We start from the raw sequence: 21,336 nt of genomic DNA, 5'->3' as shown, positions 1-21,336 counted from the left end.
GAATCGATTTTCAATCAGTTTTTTGCACCAAAGACTTCATAATAATAAACACGTTTTATTATTAAAAACACAACAAACTAATTATTGGGTTAAGTCGGGGAATCTCATCTGTCCGTGTATCAATTAGCTCCAAACCACTTCTTTGTTCTGTCACATTTATCGATTTATTCCATTTTGATTATTATGCTCCAGACTTTGCAAGGACTGACCAACCCGCTCACCGTTTCCTCATACACACAAACCAGCAGGCCAGTAAGCTTCCCATTCATACTTGATGACGTCACTCCCACACCCACCACCTAAGTGTCAAAGTCGCGTGCATGCCAAAATGTACATTCATATGGCTCTTACAGAGCCTACGTGAAAACGTGTTTATTATTATGAAGTCTTTGGTGCAAAAAACTGATTGAAAATCGATTTATTTACTGCATGTTTATGTCTGTTAGGGTTGAGATGAAACTGAACATAAAAGCAGCTCTTTAAACCATTTAGCTAACCAACACAACAGCGACACAATCAAAACTGTCAGATGAGTTATTACGCCGCGATAATAACTCAGAAATATAGTTTGGATGTACAGTATTTATATTTCTTTACGGAAGGTTTCTGTTTATATCATAGGTTTGTGGTGCCTTTGCATTCTAAAGAAAGATATAACACTTCAGATATTTCACAACGAGATATTAACATTCATGGAAAAACCTTACATAACCTTGTATTAAATCAGAAAGTACGGCGGCCACCGTAAGAAAGACTTACAGTATTCAATTATGCCGCATAACTGATCAGTACAGTTTTGCGAGGGAACGCAAAAGGTTTTGCGAGGGAACGCAAAAGGTTTTGCGAGGGAACGCAAAAGTTTTGCGAGGTAACGCAAAAGTATTGCGAGGGAACGCAAAAGAAAAAAAAATCCCCATGTCCCCTAGGGGGCTCCGTAACAACCAACTAAGCATAGTTCATGCATTTTCTGTGGGATTGAGGTATGGTTCCTTTCAGAAGCTTATTTTTATCTAACTTGATCCATTATAAATCCATTAATAATGTCTATCTCAAGGTTATCTTTTTGGGAAACCCAACTGATTTCCATTTTAACCGATTGCCCTCAAATGGCACTTCTAGACATGAAGGAAATGGTCAAAAATCAGCACCTTTAAACTCTGCTAAAAATTACGAAAACCATCCTCTACCTTGCTTGGCAGCTGGTACAATGCTATTGATTTTGAACTTCTCAAATTGGCATCTCCAAAAGTTTGTCTTATCCAACTATACACTGTTACTTTCTTTTTCAGCAGACTCCAAGTCTCAGATATACATTTCATTCTGCAGCGGACAGCGACGCTTGTGTTTTAGAAACGTCTTGGTTAAGATAAATTTGGTAGTTCCTGGGCTGTTCTTGAAAATCCTGCATCATTTTCTGTCATCTTATTGTGATAGTTTTGATAAAATAAATTAAAACTGGCAAACAAATGAGTGTCCAAACTGTACAATGATTCAGTTAAATCCAAAATATTTGATTGATCCCAAATGGATATTAAATAATTCCAAACATACATAAAAACACATTTTAAAACTGATTGATCTGAATAGCATTCAGCCTAATGCAATGATCTCACTAAATTCCTGAAGCCAACCCTATTAAAATTTGATGTTTATGAGCCAAAGTGTATAAAGTTTTTGACATCACTCCCAGCGAACTCTGGATAAAGACAGCTAATATAGTGTGTTGGGTCCTTGGCTTTGAAAAGCAAATTTGAATCCTGTTTTTAAGCAAGAAATAAATCAAGTCCTGCTTTTACTCATTTACTTTTACAACATCTTACAACGCCAGGGACAAACCAAGCCACATGTTGCTGGTTTGTCAGATGGAGAGCTTTGTGTCACCAGCATAGTTAGTTCAATCTGCTGTGCTGCCAGCGACCCTGAACCCATTTTACGCTGTCTTGTCCTGCCCCATCATGCCACTTTGACCTGTGTAACCAAAGAAGCAACATCACTGTCTTCTTCTCACTGCAGCAGTACTCATCCTCCCGCCCCACACACACACACACCATAAACTCCCAATTCTTTGAAGAGGCTACTGCCCGGTACATATTCCCTGCAAGATGTACGGCAAAGCACACTCACCGAGAGGCTCCAGTGTGTTTAACCCTGTAGAGAAAAGAAGCTGTGACAGAGGGAGGCTAATTTATGCATGTGGACTTCAATCTGCCCACATCTTCCTGCTAACCGCCACGCTGTGCTTCACTTCATACCAAGAAGGTCATGCACAGCAGGAAGAGAGAAAAGCAAGACGATTCAATTCAGAAAATCAAAGTTACATCACCTCTCGATGCCACGCATGCTTGACATGGGAGACAACAGAAATAAAGATGTTATGCTTATTGTAACAGATGCTCTGGTTCAGTTGTACTGATGCTGCCTTTAGAAGCTCTTAATATTGGATTTATGAAAGTAGATTTATTTTTGACAATTTAGCCACAAATATTACTTGCAAATTCTTACCTATTAGTGCAGCTCCTAACTAAAATATCATTTTGAATCAAATGCAGATTAAATAACTATAAAATGAAAACAGGGCTTTGAGATGGTATTAAATAAGTTTTCTTAGAGCGATGCTTTAATAATAATAATTTAATAATATTTGCCGCATGTCTTCCCCCCTCTCTCGTTGCCCTGTTTCCTGTCGGGCTACTTTCAGATGGGGGCCACTAGAGCCAACAAAACAATTTTTTTAAAAGTTGCTTTTAATTAATTAATGAATACATAAATACATTCGTCTTGTTGTGTGTCTGCGGGTGAAGATAACAGAGCTAAGTTTTTGCAATTTTGACAAAAACTATAGTTTCTAGCTAACTTCGACCCATTTAAAAAATCCAAAACCAGAGGTCAAGGCCGGGAAAAAAACAGGTCGAAACCTATCAGATCCTCCGTCCTTGCTGTGTCAAGTGGAAAATGCTTTACAAGTAAAAATCTAAATAAATAAATAAATAAATAAAATTGATAAATAAAAAATAGGGCTTTATCTTTTCAGCTCCCTTGAATCACTAATGTGAAGAACCACCTTCCAGTTGTAGAGACAAGTCGACTGGGGATGTCTCTAATAGCTCTCTACATCTAAAGAATTAAATTTTACCATTTATTTTTTTACAAGATAAATTAAGCTCAATCTGATTGCATGAGTGCTATCCAAGGCCAGTCCTTAAGAGTCTGTGTTCTGCATGTTTTAAAAGTTCAATCTTGACAGCATGTTTTGATGAACTTCACTTGGCCATCACTGATTAAGATGGAAACATCTGTGAACAAATAATATTTAAATCCTGACACAAATTCCTAATTAAATTTAGCTCTGGACTTTGACTTTGGCTTATTTAAAGTCCAGAATAAGCTAAACATAAATGAATAAGGTTTTGTTGGACTCCACTCTATTCAAATGAACTAAAGGGACAGCATTCCCCAGAATTTATTGCACTGGAAACATCAGTGATGAGAAACTGACCCCTACATAAAACCAGTTGTCTTTTGAGGCCCAGCCTCTGACAGAGACACACACGTGATCTGTTCCCCTTCTTGCCTGTTGGAAAACTAAAGGACTTTTAAAACCTTCAAGGTATAATAGCCATAAATGCATCCAGCTGTTCTAAAGTTCATCCATATCCGGGCGAAGCTGAGGCATGGCACACTGCAGAAGCCTTGGAAGACCTCTACCTAACTCGACTCCTGGCTCTTTCCATAGAGTCAGTCAGCTGTTCCAGCTATTAAACCTTCTCTTGGATCAGCCTCCAGACATGATTTTCAAATCTGAATGAGAGCAGATTTTCAATTTTGTCTGGGCTGTATAAGAGAGTTAAATAAGACAATTTAGTAGTCTTCTTATTTTCATATGTTGTTTGCTGTGATATTATTGTCTTGTCACTGTAATGCTGTCATCTACTGAAGTGATTTGCATCTAGAGCAGTGTTCATCTCTGTGCCGTAGGGGGCTGTAAGTTAAATCAGTTTTAAGACTTTTGCAACCTCTACTAGGATTGCCCTGTATTTTCATCAATTCCTCTTCTAATCATATTTAAATTCAGAAATACTATGATGTGTGCAGTTCCTTTCCCCTGCACAAAACATATGGTCTGATCTGACCAGAGAGCCTTCTTACACGTTCATTGAGTATTGCTTGTGGCAAACAAGAAACAAGACTTCTGTTTTTTTAATTTTTTATCAGGACTTACTTCTTGCAACTCTTCCAGCAATGCCAGGTTTGTGGAATTGAACTGTTAATACACTCTTCCTTCTGAGCTCTTGGCTGCTTCTCTGAATAATGCTGTCTTTGCCCTGCCTGTAGTTTATTTAGCGCTATGCTGAACCGTTCTCTGTGGGATAGTCAAAGCCTGAGGTGCTGTTTTATAACCCAACCTTGCACCACTGTGTTTTCCTCACAATTCGTGACTACAGCCAGTGAACAACTAATAAAAGGTCTCCAGGTAAAACTCAAATTCCAAATTACTGTAATGAAATTAAATGTTAGTCTTACTTTTCTTAATTGATGATGTTTTATACATGGATTTTTGTAAAAGAGAAGCAGCATTTAGCATCTATGCACCAAAAATCTGGAACAAACTTCCAGAAAACTGTAAAACAGCTGAAACACTGACTTCCTTTAAATCTCAACTAAAAACCCACTTGTTTAGAGTTGTATTTGAAACGTAATGAATTGCAAATTTGTTGATGTTGTGTTTTTATTGTTGATTCTATGTTTGATTTGATGTAAAGCACTTTGAAATGCCTTGCTGCTGAAATGTGCTATACAAATAAAGTTTGATTTGATTTGATTTGATAACTGAAATTCAACAATAGGGAAAAATACATTACTGTTTAATACACTCATCTTAATGTAACACTCAAAAATATGGGTATCAACCTAAAAGTGATTAGATAAAAATTACACTCAACACCTTTTACATTTTAACTTGTAAAAAAATATTTTACTTTCATTTCACAATTTTAAGCTGGTTTATTTATTCATTTATTGTGCCAGTGTGATCTGACAAAATGCGGAAAAACTTTGGAAGGCTCCATAGACTAAAGCAAATACTAGGTTATAGTTTAGTTGTTTTTTTTTTAGGTAGACAGGATGTAAAAAAATAAAAAATAAAAAAAAAAAACGCCATGAAGCTGGTTGTGAGGAGCCGAAAGTCAAACATGGTGACATCCACAACACATTTGTCAAGTTAAAAATGAAACGGACTAATTCAGAGCTGCATGCATGTGACATGACATGCAATAGGTGTGATTGCAAGCCATGCTTTCCACCTGCTTTTGTTACTATTGTTGGAGGCTTCATTTTAAGTGAACAGGCTCTTCTTACCTCTGGGTGGAAGGCTGTTGACCTGTCAGCTTCCTGCTGGTTATCAGAGCACAAAAGCAGTGAGCGAGAACACAACATAACACAAAAAGTGATGCCACGCAAGAGGAGACAATTCAGCAACACCAGCCTGCATTAAACCAGACGAGACAATTTCAAAAATAGACCAGAAGCAAAGTACACAACACAGAAATAGCACAATCAGTGAAACACAGGGACAGAGTTGGAGCAAAGCTGCAGTCATTAGAAGGAGCCATCAGTGTCAAACACTGTTTACTTGCTGTTTCCACACCAAAACTGACATTTCAGGGAGAAAGTTCAACAGAAAGCACACATCGGTGTGGTGTGTGAGGTAATTGGCAGCAGGAGCACCGGGTGTGTTCTTCTGAGAGTCCCTTTTGTTTTAGTCCTGACTCCCGTTGCAGCTTTGCAATGAGGAATAGCTTATTTCCAGCTCTGTCAGACTCAACAGAGCCAAAAACTAACAAGAGTTTCGTAAGCAGGACATAAAACGTCCAGGGCCACGACTCAGCTTCTCCTCGCCTCGTTCCTCTCAATGTCACCCTGCTGATATGCTCATGCTGCTGTGTGCTACAGTGCCTTCTTACCACACAAATATTTTTTTCTTTTTTACCGAAATAAAAACATAACTACAGTATTACTACAGTGATTGGATAAACTGTTAAACATTTTTAGTATGATTTCCAGGTATTGCTGTGCCTGAAATAGGAATAATCATTTTGCCTCGAATCATTCAGAAGAAAATTTAATGAAGGTAGAAAAAAATGCAAATGCAAGAACTCTTAATGTTTTTACCACATTGCAACCACAAACTTCAATGTATACTGCTGGAAATTTGCTTATACATAAAGCAGCACATAATCAGACACTAACACTTTGTAGAAATGCCTTTTACTGAAATTACAGACGTAAGTCTTTTGACTGAATCTCCTGGCTTTGACTGGAATATTTTCCAATTATTTTTCCCAAGCCAAGTCAGACTGGATGAAGAACATCTACCGACATCAGCTTAAAGTAATTTCTTGATTGGATTTTGACTGGGTGTCTCAGCCTGTATGTTTAGGATTGGTGTCCAGTAAACCTCTGTCTCAGTCTCAAGTCCTTTGCGGACATGGGCAGGTTTTCCTCCAGGGTTTTCTGTATTTGGTTCCATCCATTTTTAAATCAACTCTGACCAGCGCAGCACCGGTGAGCAGGACAGTGAGATTGTTAGGAGCACAAAGAGGCGCAGACTCACTGAGACAGATGGCAGATTGTTTTGCGCTGGCATCTGTCAGAACAAAGCAGATGCTTGTGTAAATAAGCTTTTTAAAATACCTTCCATTCTTTCATTACTTCTCCTCTTACCTTTTGGTTAGTCCTGGTAGGAGCCAGTTACCTCATAAATAGTCAATATATATGATCTTCTTCCTTTTTAAAACTTCACACAAATCTCCATCACCATCTCTAATAGTACGTTTCTCCATCCATTATCAAGAATTAATCATCAAATTAAAGGTGGTTGAAGAAAAACATGTATTTTTTTGTTCTTCTTCTCCGTTATGCGCTACCTGGTCTTTGATGGTCTACCAGACAATGTTGACATGTAAAATGCCAATTAAATGAAAAATGCATTTTTGCAATGTCTTATACATAAGCAACTAACATTCCTAAAGTTAGCATTGCAAAGTTTTTCATTCAGAAGTCATTAAAATGGACCTTTTATGCTTCCTTAAGCAAGATAGGGTGGGATGGGCCACACAAAACATGTCCATTACATATTTTTTCACAAAATCCTCCTCACATAGTGAGATTTTAGTCTGCTCAGTTGTGCTTATTTTGATCTTTCAGGATCCTAAGAGAATGCAATGCACATACCTTCAGTTGATCAATTGGTCAACCGTTTGGATGAAGTATAAAGTGTAAGCCTGTGACATTTCTAATGAGCCAAGTGTCTGCATTAATCTCCCCAACCACTCAATACACCCGCTGGTGACAAATTGATTGGATCTCAGTTGGGATTCCTCACACAGTCCACAGACACTGCTTCAGGTGATCAAATCTGACCAGGGACTGTTGTTGCATTTTCCCCCTTTTCTTTAAATGTGCTCATCTTTCTGTCATGTTCACACAGAACATTGTAATTAAATCCAAAATGTTTCAAAATACTCCACCCAAACATGCACACTAAAAAAAAAAAAAAAAAAAAAAAAAAAATCTGTGAGAAATAAACAAACTAACAGCCTCGATGTTTTCTACACTCAAATTTTAAATGAATCAAATATTCAGCACCTGCAAGTAATTTCAAAAACAATTTTGAGGAAAATGCCCATTTTGACTTGACTGCTATGGCAGCATATCAAAAATGCTTTTCAGCTGTTCTAAAGAAGCTTTAGACTCACATCGCATTTTGCCAACAAGCATTTAGTCAAAGAACCAGTTCTTTGGTGAAATGAGCTCTGGAAAGACAAATCTAAAGATTTAGTGCCTGTGAAGACCAGTAACAACTTTATAGGAGAACAATTATGAACACATACAAAGTTTCTCTTCTACTATTAATTTATTTAAAAAGTAAATAATTTATCTGCACACTAGAACATTGAGCTTTAAATTAATCTTTCATGATCCTTGTTGTTACATATTCATCCATTGTTCCAGAAGACGAGTGATTATAATTCACAACGGAGTAAAAATATTCATTTAAGCAGCAGCCTTTATTGTTCTAGACATTCTTCAATCCATTTTGCTTTGTCACATTTATGGACATTCTGAAGGTTAAACCATTATTTGGTAATGGTTATCTTACATTTTCCAGTTGAAATGAAATAAATAAAATGTTTGGGAAATGGTGATCTAATACGTTGGATCAGATTGTGGATGTAAGAGTTCCTGTCAAAACTCTCCTTATTTCTGTTGTAGCTGTTGTGTAGTCTGTGATTTTTTTCTAGTGAGTTTTAAAGACTTATTTTATGCTGGCAATTTAGAAAACATTAAGACTATTTAGATACGCATAGCTTAAAGATTCAAGATTCTTTTCCACTTTCAACATGAGGTTCAGGTGTCAGACATGTTGTTAGAAACAAACTCACTGTCCAGCAGAACTCTTGGTAAAATAAAATATCGTCCAAAAAATGGACATTGGGTTATATAATGTCAAAACTATTTAATATCAGTTAGAATTACCAAAATGAAGTTTTGTTTTAAATACAGTCACAGCATTGCCTTCATTTAACTCCTGTTGTGAATTAAGTTTAGAAAGACAAAACATCCACATCTTGACTCTGAAATTATTTAAAGACATAGCAATCTTATCAAATTGAATGAATTGTCTAATTCTGGCTTTCAGCAAATAGAAATAGCTTTACTAATCCCAAAGGACCTAAAACAACCAAAAATTCCTTTGATTTAATATCACTGATTGAGATAAAATGTGAATTATCTTTATATTTAGTATATTTAATTCAATTCAGTTAAAAAAAATAATTATTTGTCCCCAAAGAGCATTTCAAATATTTAGAGGAGCGGCTTGAACATATCCTCATTACCCTTAAACATAATTGACACCAAATGACCAAACATTAAAACAATGGAGAACAAATAATAATATACTAGGGTTAAAACAGTGATTAGTGAAAGCTGCAATGGGAATAAAAAAAATTGATGGTTAAAAGAACTGAAATAACCTTATTCAGTGTTTTGAGCTGGAAAGCATGAAAAATCAAGGCCTGACACTCAAGGCCTCTGCGGGAATCTGAGATCATGATCAAGGAAGTGACGGGCCAAGGAGACAGGATGAGAGCCAAGAGAGGTCAAAATAGCTCAGCAGAGGAAGTGGCATGCTCAGTCTCAAACTCACACACATACAGTTCAGAACCGATTAACAGAACATTTCTCTCTGCAAATCTCAACCCTCACTGTTTTTCTGAGGTTTCATTCTGAAGAGTTGTGGATGGATCCAGTTGTGCAGAGTCTAGTCATTTCCATATGCTCTCTAATGATTCTCCCTTTCTCCCACTTTGGAGAAGTTTTACAGAATAAGCACCACGAGCCAGGCATGTTAATGAACATGAGATAAACAAGCATCCAGCAAACTGCCGGTCGTTATTATGAATTATTAGGCAGAATTTATGCAGTCTTATTTTTAAAAGCATTTAACCTTGAGGCTGTCCATTCAAGCTCACAGTTCCTCAGCACACAGATGCACACATGCACAATTTGTGGAAAGGGTGATGCTCCTGACAGCTTATCAGGGCAGGAATTCATGGGTCCTTGGACATCTGAAATGCATCACAGAGATATGGCATTAGGAGAGTTAACCCTTTCCAAGCTCCATTTTAGCTCCCAATCAGTACAGTACTCTTTCATGTTTCCATCTCTGCAGTTTTTTTCCATTTTATTTTTTTTTTATCAAGCTCACTTACTTATGAGACTTACTGAATCAATAACAGTCCTCCTCAGACGAGGCTGCAGTTCTGTAGTTTGATCAACAGGTGTCAGAGCACACACCTCTTTTGCATGAGGGGCTGAAGATTCCAGTGGAGTAAATCTACTTGGTCTTTGATCACTGCTTCATTCTGATCTGGTGCTGAGGAATAATCAGCGATGTGAAAATGGGACAGACCTAGTTGCAGTCTCAGAGGAGGCTCTAATGACAAAGTCTAGAGTCCTACAGATGTCCTTTTTTTGCTTGTTTGATCTGTGAGTGTGTGTGTGGAGTTCAGTGGTACTAATGAAAAGCAGGAAATAGTTGATGTAATGTTTGGTTATTTTATAGTAATGTCTGGTGAAACGAATGCCCCCTTCTTTCCACAGTCCGGTCACATTTTATTATAATAGCTCAGTCTGGCCAAGGGGAGCTTTGATTAGAGAATCTGTCTGAACAGTCCTATAGCACTTCAATATTGGCATTCTAATCAAACAGATCCTGAATTAAGAGGGAGGTGGATTTAGTTGGATAACTGGTATTGTTTCACCACAGAGATCCATAAAATATTGATAAACGAGGTCTGTATGGTGCTAGTTCACTCTCAGATGAGATACATCTATACAAACATAATCAGTATTTCATTTTCACCTCAAACTAAGTTCTCAGTCAGAAATAGTGTGTCCAGTCTTCCCTCTGATGAAAGGTACTCCAAACAAGCAACCTGTTCTTAAGAGATTCTGTCGTCATTTAAATCTTCCCGTTCCAGCTGTCTCCATGCTGCCTCCAGCACAGTAGCTAAAATAGTTCTAGTACTGACAGAAGCACTTACAGCTTCTTCCCATCATGCAATTGCAGCAGGTTTTTATTTTTTTATTTTTTTTTGGTCTCTTCCAACATCAAAGCATCCTTTTCACAGTGCCAGCTGGACTGCAGCAGAAGTAGTGGAATTGACAGTGTGTGTGCGTGTGTGTGTACGTGAGTATAAGAGTGGGATGCTTGGAAGGTGGCCCAGCCCTTTGCATTTTTGTAAAGATAAGCACATCTTAACACATCTCTTTTCTCCTGGACAGTCTGACTTTTATCCAGTGAAAGGCATGTGTTGGTCGCTGTTCATTTAAGGACAGGTGTTTCTGCAATGTAGCAGGTCTGTAGACCAAAGCACTTGAATCTGGAAAACACTGATTAGTTTTTTTTTTTGATGGGAAATCCGGGCATATATTTATATATGGTGGCCATATGCGGAGGAAATAAATTGTGAATGTTCCCCCAAAATGGGACTCCCCACAGGTTACAGAACAACCTCACGTTTTTGCCTATATTGATTCAATTTAGGAAAACTTTTGGAAAAAGCTGCATGGGTTGGAGATATTAACAATATCCATTTGATGCAAAGCAAGGATCTTAATTTGCTAGTCAAATGGCTGCTGAAATATTTAGTCGACCCAAGAAGAGTAGTTGACAAACAATTTGAAGCCAGATCTACTGGATTCAGCCAGAAAAAAAATCCAGGAAGTACATACTAGACTTACTTTTGATGTGTAGCATAGATTATCATATTTTAGATTTTTGGGTTTTTTTTATTTCCCTCTTTCTTTTTGTCTATCTACATCTGTATCTTCTTAGTTTTAATTCTGTGAAGAAATCAAGTTCATGATGCGTTTCATTTCAGGCTCATTACTCATAGCAATCAAAATACTTTGATTGGAACTATTTATCCACTGTTTAGTTTGGTTGAATATCAATGCAAAAGTTTTTCTCTAATACAAAGTCACTATTACCTTCCCAAAAGAGATGCTGTGCCTCTCTGTGTGTAAACAACATATTGGTGGACAGATTGTGGTATAAATATCAATATATAAAAACAGCTTGAGCTCCTGCTACCAAGCAAATAAACTATTTAAAAATGCATAATTTGTAGGAATTCAATGTTAATCAAATGAGTCCCATATAAAAACTATTTATGATAATGGGAAAATGAATAACTCACAAGTCTGAGCAGAAAAGTCACAAAAGACCTTTAATCACATGGTTTGCTTATAAAATGTCATGAAACTTTCTAAGCAAAATTCCTTACATGTTAAACATGTAATGAATTTTTCCACATAGGGAGCTTGTTTTGAAAACATATTAATGGTATAAAGTATGAAACACATGTCACACATGTGAAATAGCTAGAATAACTTTTGTTTCCCATGTGAAAACCAATCATCCCCATTTCATGTTATAGTCAGACTGAACTCTTCCGGCCCTTCTGTGGTTTCAGCGACAAACAACTGAGGGAATTTTTCTGAGATACTTCAATTTTTGGGTGGGAAAATTGGAATAAATTTCAATTTTCAACTCCAATGAACTACAGCATCCACGTGTCAAAGGTTTGCACACATTTGTTTCATATGTAGTTATATTGTTTCATAACGTAAATTGTGTGGGAAAATCTTCCACACATGAATGCTTTCCCACCTGTTTTGCATTTGTGGAAACCACAAAATAATACAGAGTTTAAAACCCATGTGGGGGAATCTACATGTAAAAAGTCTTTTACGTGTGGAAATGTTCCTAACTGTTACACACCTCTCAGAAACCATGGTTTTTCACAAGATATGCATTTTACTCTGATTTTTAAAGTTGTGCTTTTTATCATAATCACATACATTTCAATCTTAGTTTTTGAAAAGCTGCTGTTCAGTGTCAGTGGACCAATATCTTGTTACTTTCACATTTTTCTTGACTCATCTGTGAGAGAATTTCAGTAAAGTTTAATTATTTTGCAGAAAGTTCTGATGGAACACATTTACCCAATCCAGTGATGAGAGAACCTTTATCAAACAATCTGTGTGCAAAGAGAAACAGAACTTCTAAATATTGTTTATGTTAATTGCACAGACTCTGCAATTTGCACTAAATATGGTTGATGAGATAATTTGTATCAATTTGCAATCAGTGATGATTAAAAGACAATTTTTTTGAATGCTTTAAAACTTATATGAAGAGACAAAAACAGTCTGAGTGGGGGATATTTGTCCTTTATGGTCAACAAACCACATCGTTAGATCTGTCAGTTGTATTTCTTTTATTTTTCGAAGATGGTCAGAGATTTTGCAGTTTTGTTTTCCCCAGTGTATGCCCACCTTTCTTTGTAAGCATGTAAATAAAATGTTGTATCAATTAATATGCAAAGCTCTTTTTTTGTAACTCTTAGAGAAACCCAAAGACACAAATTACATCTGTTGTTTGAGAGTGAAATTTCAAATCAGGTACAATCCCCCCCCACCAAATTCAATTCTTTAGTTTTTTAAATCAAATGCAACACCAAATACCACTGGATGCAATTTTGAATGAAATTACCTTAATTAGTTTTAGTTTTAATTGAAATAAACTGGAATTATCAACTGATAAAAGCAGCTTGTTCTTGCCTTCTTCTCATTAATCATTATATGTGGATTTCTGCCTGACCTTTTTCTTTGTAATTCTTTTGGGCCTTTTTAAAAGCAATGGTCTAAAAATAAAGAGAGAGAACAATTTTCTTCCCCTAAATAGACCAAATACAAAAAAAAAAAAGAAAAAATGACTTGGCATAGGGACACGAATGAATAATGGTATGATGTCAAGCCATGCACAGCATGAGCCTCAGCACTCACTGCATTCTGTCATAGGTGCACAAAAATTAAATCAGTTTGGTGAGCTGGTACCAAAAACAATTCTCTAATGCAGCAATGCCAGTCTTCTGGTTATTCTGTTTTATCTTTTTAATTTTCTGAAATGTTAACTATAAAATCTAGAAGATTTGCACTGGAAAGCAATTGTTGCAAAACCTGTGTGAAAATGTAGAGGACACATTTAAAACAGGTTTAGAGTGTAGAGGAACGTCCAAAGGTGCTAACGTTTCAGGACAATGGTAGCTTAAATTCTGGAGGAGCTGCAGAGTTTCAAGACTCGGGTGGAATAATAATATACAAAAATGACAACTTTTAATTGTGAACTCTTCAGATCCAGCTTTATGAAAGAGATTTTTTTTTTTTAAAGAGGGACAATGTGCAACTTGTCCCTCTTGTTGAAAGCCCTTGTTGAAAGAAATCCATGAGAACCTATTTTTATTCAGTAAAAATATGGTTAAACACAGTTACACATGTCCAAACTTACAAAGCTGCTACTCTGCAACTTTTGGGTGCATATCTTCCACAGCCCGAATCAAATGAGTACCTACCAGACCTCTGAAGAAATGAACAACAAAGGAACAGATGAAGGAATTCTGCCATTTGATTCAGGACTGGTAGACTATGAATGCATCTGAAAATAGTAATTTAGTAACTCTGGATAAGTAGATGTGGGCACCAAGCAGAGGAAGATACTCTGGTCTGATAAAACCAAACTGGCAAAATTCTAACACTACATACTATCCACAGGCACATTTGCTGTATGTTTTTGTGTTTTTCTGTTCTCACAACCCGATTTCAGCAGCCAATAAACTGCTTTTAATTAAGTAAACTTAAATTGAGGCAAAGGAAACAACTGACATTCACAGAGTTTCCACTCTGTAAATGTCATTATTCTTTATATTTTCTAGCTTATGTGAGGGACTTTGTTTTTCACTTGTAAAAAGTGCAATAGGATACATTGTACTTGCTTATTTACTTTGAAGGGATCAGTCACTGGCCAGACTAAAGTCTCAAATATTAAAATGTAAGTTCACATTTGTTCTCCATTCATTTTGCTTAATCTTGAATAATGAAGAAAAATCTTTATTCTCCCGATGTGCAAAGTCTTTAGTCACATTCCTCAAAAGCACTGTAACTTCTGTGAAATATGATTCTGTGAAGCATTGACTCAGTCACTGGCTAAATAAAATGATACTAGGAAATATGTTTCATTGTAGTTCACAAGCACATACACACAGAAGCACACACACATTTATCCTTTTGTCTAGAAATGTATATGTTATTTAGAAGAACATCCCGGATGTTCGCCTGCCTGGCTGTGTAACACAGATTTGTGGCTGCGGGATGTTCAAATGGCTGCAACCCCACAGCCAGTCCTGCTGGTGGTCAGCTATAGTTAAATGACTTGGGCAGCAATCAAGCAGCTGCACAAGGCAATATACCTCGTGAATGAAGGGCTGGCAGTCTCCTGTTTCAGATTCAAAGTCTGCTGCTTTGCAGTAATCCATTCTGTAAATTTTGCTCCCTCCTAATTAAGCTGAAAAGGGGGAGAGGGTCATTAAGCACTTATTTATTTGGGAAACCACTGGCACCGAACGACAATTGTATTCTTTTCATTGGGTCATATAATTGGTCTGAACAAAAATAAGCGAAGCACCCTGCAGAGTGATGGCCGGGGACATTTTGGGTTTCTGTAAATTATACTAACTCTGTGGCACACAAACTTTGATCATTACCTTCTCAGCGGGGGAACGGCTCAGATGAATACCTGCATTGACCTCAAAACAGACAAAGCCATTTTGGGAGCTACTGCCAAAGTCAAGTCACACCAGAAAGCTTTATTGGTGAAAATGAACGAGGATGACTGCCCTGTGAGGAGTGGTGGTACCAAGTGCGAATAAATAACAAACAAGAAAGATGAGGAAAGGATTCAATTTGGGGAGAAGTGCATCAAACAGGTAGAGTGGCCCTTGTGCTTGTCAGAGATTGGAGGAAGGGAGCATTAATCATGGCACAAAACCTACATTTCTCGGTTCACAGCTTTAGCAGTTTTGAACATTCTGCATCTTGAAATATAGTCAGTGTCATAGGAAAGGTCAATGGCTTTGTTAGGAGGCCTGGCGAGAAGACTCAGTTGCTGCATGCTATTTACTGGATCGAGTACAGCTACAAGATACCTCGTATAATAAACAGTGGCTTTTGTCTGTTTGGAGAAATAAATTAACCAGACCTCAGATTTTAACATTTACATGTAATTTGAAGGATGACATTTAAATTCAATTGCATTGCTGTGCTTCTTTTGATTCTAAAATCTGCCATTTTTGTCTTCACACCTTATTGAGGTGTACAAAGGGAGCATCCTGCTGCCTCTGCCTTCAATTAGAAAAGATCAGTTGCTGAAATATTCAGTGAAGTTTGCAGGTATTCACAGAGAGGTGCTTTGTGTTCATCCAAAACCCCAAAGAGCTGTCGTCTTTGCTCTGAGCAGTTCTATGGATGTTATTTTTCTAAATAAATGTTAGAACTACAACTGTAGGATGTACATTGAGATTTAAATCCTGGACCTTTTCCTGAAAGTCATCTGGGCTAACAGCTGGAGCACTATTTGTTTAATGTTGCTTATCTATAATCTGAACAGAATGTCATGTATTTAATTCAACATCCTTCGGCTTCTCAGTTAAGCAACCATTTGTGTTGCTCTGTTACGTATTATTCATAGTAATTAGAGATGAAACAATTAATTGGATTAATCGTGAAAAATCAATCATAAAATAATTACGTCATTTAGTAATCAGTTAATCACTAACTGGAGTATAAAAGGCCTTTTGCTGAAAGAACAACACAGTCAGGCCAAAATTGTAAAAAAAGAAAAAAAATCTGTACAGTTTGCAATTAAGAAAAAAAGCTTATTTTGTCTGTATTTATGTTTTACCGAGTCCTTCTCAAGTGTTTACGTTTTATCTTACTTTGCTTCACATTCTGTTAAATCTCATTTTAATCCCTCCTTGAAATTATTAATCAGTTAATAAAAAAAAATCTACAGAAAGGCCTGAGATTTCTACATGTTGATATTAATAGTAGTTTTTAGCAGCAGATGCATTCTTTGCTACAAATGATCAAGGATTCACTAAAGGAATGCTGCTTTCGCATTGTAGGTAATAGAATGTTTATTTCTCATTTTGATATCTGATTATTAATTTATTTTAATTTTTTATGTATGTAATCTTGTGTAAAATAAGCTTAAATTGTTAAAAAAACAGATCTGCAGAATATGACAGTTTTAAAATAATTGATTGCTAAAATAATCATTAGTGGCAGCCCTAGTGGTAATGTGACATGACATAAAAAATAGACATATTTTTCTGCCCAATAAACCATGCTGGAAAGCCAGCTAATTTTATTTTCCTTTAAATTTATGGTCAGAAGGGAAAACATATTGAAATGTTGGTATAAAACAATGTGAAATGTCACAGCAGCACTCTCAATGCCTGAAAACATGCCGGTGCAATATGTCACCACCCGACTTTCTTTTGTGGTGATGGTTGAGTGATCACCGAGATCACTGTATAATCAAGCATAACAGGAAACTGACAGCTTGTGCGGGACAATGTGCCGCATCATCAGTATTAAACATGAGGAACTAACAGCAGTCACTTGTCTATGGAGTACAAAATTGCTGCTATCAATCCTGATTGGGGCGAAGCATAGAGACAAGAGGGGTGTCAGCACTGCTGATATTTAAGAGGGTCAAGTTCCATTGATCGTAGGTTTCCTCAGAGACACTGACCTGTCATCAATAAGACGGATTAAGCTCTCAGAGCCAGCACATGTTTCTTCACTGTCCATCATATTTTTACAACCTGTCGGCAGTGTCCAAGTTATGATTCAGTTTCCCAGGAGTTTTTATGGCTTTACTACCACTGTGGCAGAAATTGCTGACTGAAAGAGAACATAAAGTTCCCTGAAAGAACGAACTTGTGTTTTTGTTTTGTTATCTAAAGAGCACATTTTACTTTTAGATTTATAGAGCAACAAACATAGAGGACGAAAAGTGATTGGAACTTCACTAGTGGCAATTAGCAATTTCCTTTACATTGCCATGCAAAAATATTCACACTCACTTTTACTTTTTTTTATTTTGCACACCTGCAAAACAGAATGCTAACACTACACATCAGGACACCATCCCGGCTGTGAAACATGGTGGTGGCAGCACAATGCTGTGGAGATGCTTTTCTTCTGGAAGGAATAGGGAATCTTACCAGAATCTATGGAAGATGGAAGGAGCTAAATTAAGGGCAATTCTGGAAGAAAACATGTAAGCGATGACAAAATACTTAAGAATGTTGGAGAAATCTTACCAGAATTGAAAATTAATGTTCACAGATGATCTCCATCCAGTCTGATTGATCCTCAGCTATATTTTGCAAGACTGGCTAAAAATTCTGTCTCCGGGCAAGACAATTTATTTTACTGTAGCACCAGCCATACACAAGGCAATCCAAATGCTTTGCAAAACATCTAAGGGAAGACAGAAAGAAAATTACAAAGCATAGGCATAAAAGCATTTTATAAAAGACAAAAGTTTTGAAAAAATACAGACAATAAAGGCATAAAAGAAGCAAATGTTTGAAACAGCTCATTCATTTGTCTGATTCTTTATACAAAAGCTGCTATTAATGTTCAGTCCTGATTTAAACAGTTTCCACTCATCTCTGTTTTTTCAGAAAGTTTGATTCAGAGACGAGGAGCATGCAAACTAAATGCTGCCTCACTTTGTTGGTCCAAGTAAGTCTGAGTAAGTCCAAAGTAGTTCTGTAAGTACTGATCTAGGGCGGCTTAAAACAAATGGACAATACTGTGATAATTTTGAGATTTATTTGCAAGATTTCAATCAGTAGGCTTAAATAACTACCTACCATTTAGCTATGAAAAGTATCTTTTGTAAGAATGAGGTTGGTATTTTTAGGAGGAAAACATGAAAATGATCTGTGGTCAATAAGTTATCTTTGGATTTGCATAACTAAGACAGGACCCAGTTTACAGTGGATGCTAGATGTGTTTTATTTAGTAATTTGTCTTTACTTTTTCATTTTTGTTTTAATGTTATTTAGTCTCAAGGGATTTTTGCAGCTTTTTGGTCCTCTTCAAAAAAAAAAAAGTACCATGCATGATTAATTGTCTTGAATTAGCTAATGTTCTGGAGGTTCTTTCCAAGCAAGCCCTTCTGCAATTCAAACCTAATGAAGTTATGGTAGAGAACTGAATAATTTCAAGATTATGTAATGCTAGTTAATATTAAACAAAAACAGAGCAAAAAAGAAAACAAGGAACTTGATTACATTGTAAAAACAACAGTAAAATTGGGGGGAAAAAAATCTTCCCATCCTTCAAAAAACAGTCTCTCCATTTACAGTTTGTACTATAGAATAATTAAACGAGTGTAAGCTAATGAAAAGAGCCAACTCAAGTCTGATAGATATTGACACAACATAGTTCATGTCAAGACTGAGAGCTCCAGCATTGAGTCAGCAGCCAGACTACTGAGGATACGGTTGGTGTTGTTTGTTATCATGTTTTTTCCAGCAGTTTTTACTTCCTTTAAGTCCTCTGTTATCAGTTTGTTTTATGAAATCAATATTGAAAGTTTAGGAGGATAAATATTGAGAAGAACAGATACAACTACATTTCTGTTTTCCTGTCTACCTTCATCAATATGTACTAGTTATGTGTAAAGCAGTGAGTCGTTGATCCCCTGTGTAGCTTGATAATAGACTCTTCTTGGCTAGCAATGCTATAAAAAAATATGACTCACAATGCAGACAGGAACTTGGAATTAACATTTTAAGAGGGATAAGTAAAATTATCTCTCTTAAAAGCACTTGATTTTCCTCAAACCTTTTATTATGGCCCCATTTTAATTTAATCAATCAAGATATTGCAGTATTTGGAGAGTGTGGGCACTTTGCAAACATTCTGTTGTTTAGTTAACATTAAACTTTAAAATTTTCTTGCTAATCATATCAGTATAAATTACTCCACCAACACTTAAATGTTTGTATTTAAATTTCTTAATTTGAAACAGATGGATTGGAGTTTTTCCTTTTCATTTACAGATTAGAAATTTCTTTCCTCTGACAACTGTTTTCTAATGCATGAAAAGAGCCAGGCTGCGGAGAGGCAGAAATCGCTGCAGACAAAACCACTGAGCACTTGGAATTCGATGCGTGAAGTCAATACATAGCTGTTCTTTTTTTTTTTTTATGACACACTGGCTTACGCCCAGACTGAATGAAACTGTGACAGCTCTGGGGACTTCTCTCAGCCTTCTGTGACTCTTAACTTTCATCTCCAAATATGTACAGATTGTGGATACGTTACAATATGAGTCTCCCATGAGTGCATCTTTCTTGGTATCTGTAATAAAACATATTAAGTCTTGCCAGAGATGTTTTCTCCAGATAGTCTATTTTTAGCAGATGTGTTTTTAGAAGTGCACATTGATAATTAGACTCCCTTAAGTAATTACCTGTATGTGATACAGTTATTTATCACTCTATTTCTGATCATGCAATCATTGTATGTTGTTTCATTCATTCAATTTTACACAGATATAAATTATATAGACAAAAAGAAAATAAATAACTTGCATTTCAATATTTACATGCTTTATGATGATAAGTTAGGGTTCAGATATTTTCTACATTACAATAATGAGAGTGATTTAAATGTATTTGGTACTCGCACCAACCTTGGATTCGCTTGTGAATATCCTGTTGTTCCCATCGTGACCAGCAGATGTCAGAAGTGTTTCTAAAAAAAAAAAAAGTCAGTCCCTCAAACCCATCACGTCACAAATTTGACATCAGACAGTTGCACAGTTTACATATTATATAATTTTTTTGTGTGTGTGTGATGCATCTAATATTGTTAATATTTTTAAGCCTGCTACATAATAGCAGAGTCTTTCCTTCACTGTCTTTGTCTGGTGGACCCTTGGATATTAGATGCAGAACAAAGAGACTGCAAATACTTGCTGTACCCCAGCTGTGGAGCTGGAAAAGAAGCAGATGCGGTAAATAAATCTTTAATGGAGGAATACTGCAGATTGACCAGGCACAGAAGAGGATGATGTTTGAGAAGAAAAGCAGGCAGACTCCAGCAGAGAGAGCAAAAGAGAGAGAGAGATGGGGGTGGGGGTGGGGGACAAGCAGGCGGACACATAAATAGACTGACAATCAGGCGAGGCTGGAGAAGGCAAATAAACTCGAGTACCTGTACTGTATGGGTAATGACACAGTTTTAGAGATGAAAGCAGAAACAATGCAAATAGCCCTCACTCTCGGCTGTTACCATGACAACCAACTACCTGAACTTGGAGGTAAATCCCCGGAGAGGTCTGCTGCAGTGAGAGGCAGGACAACAGAGATTGTGTGTGTCCCCATTTTGTAGTTTGCCAAGTCCTTGATGTATCTCTTCACAAGCTGTCCCAGAGTTGTGCAATGGCAGCTTCATGGGGGAAACTCATTCTAAGACCAAAATAAAAAAGGGGAGAAAGCACTCAGGAAACCATCAGCTGAAAAGGATGCAAAACAAAGTTAATTGGGGGGGTTTTCTCCCCGAAGTGTTTATTTAATGAAACACCTTTCTTTCTTCCTCCATGTTTTCAGCAACATGAGCTTTCCTCCCTCCATCCTTTGTCTTGAATGATGGATTCTCTTTGTTATGGCTGAGCTGGAGTCGTCCTGACCCAGGTTGTGATAAGCTATCTACTTTGAACCTCGGTCTGCCTGGTTTGGAAGGCTGTCTGATGTTGTGGGTGGTGGCAAACGCTGCAGAAATTCTTACTTCCAGGGAACCGGTTTGCCACTGCTGATATAGTTAGACTTTGTGCCTCTTTAA

This window comes from Gambusia affinis, linkage group LG13 (assembly GCF_019740435.1).
Source record: "Gambusia affinis linkage group LG13, SWU_Gaff_1.0, whole genome shotgun sequence".
Lineage (NCBI taxonomy): Eukaryota > Metazoa > Chordata > Actinopteri > Cyprinodontiformes > Poeciliidae > Gambusia > Gambusia affinis.
This window is presented reverse-complemented; position numbering follows the sequence as displayed.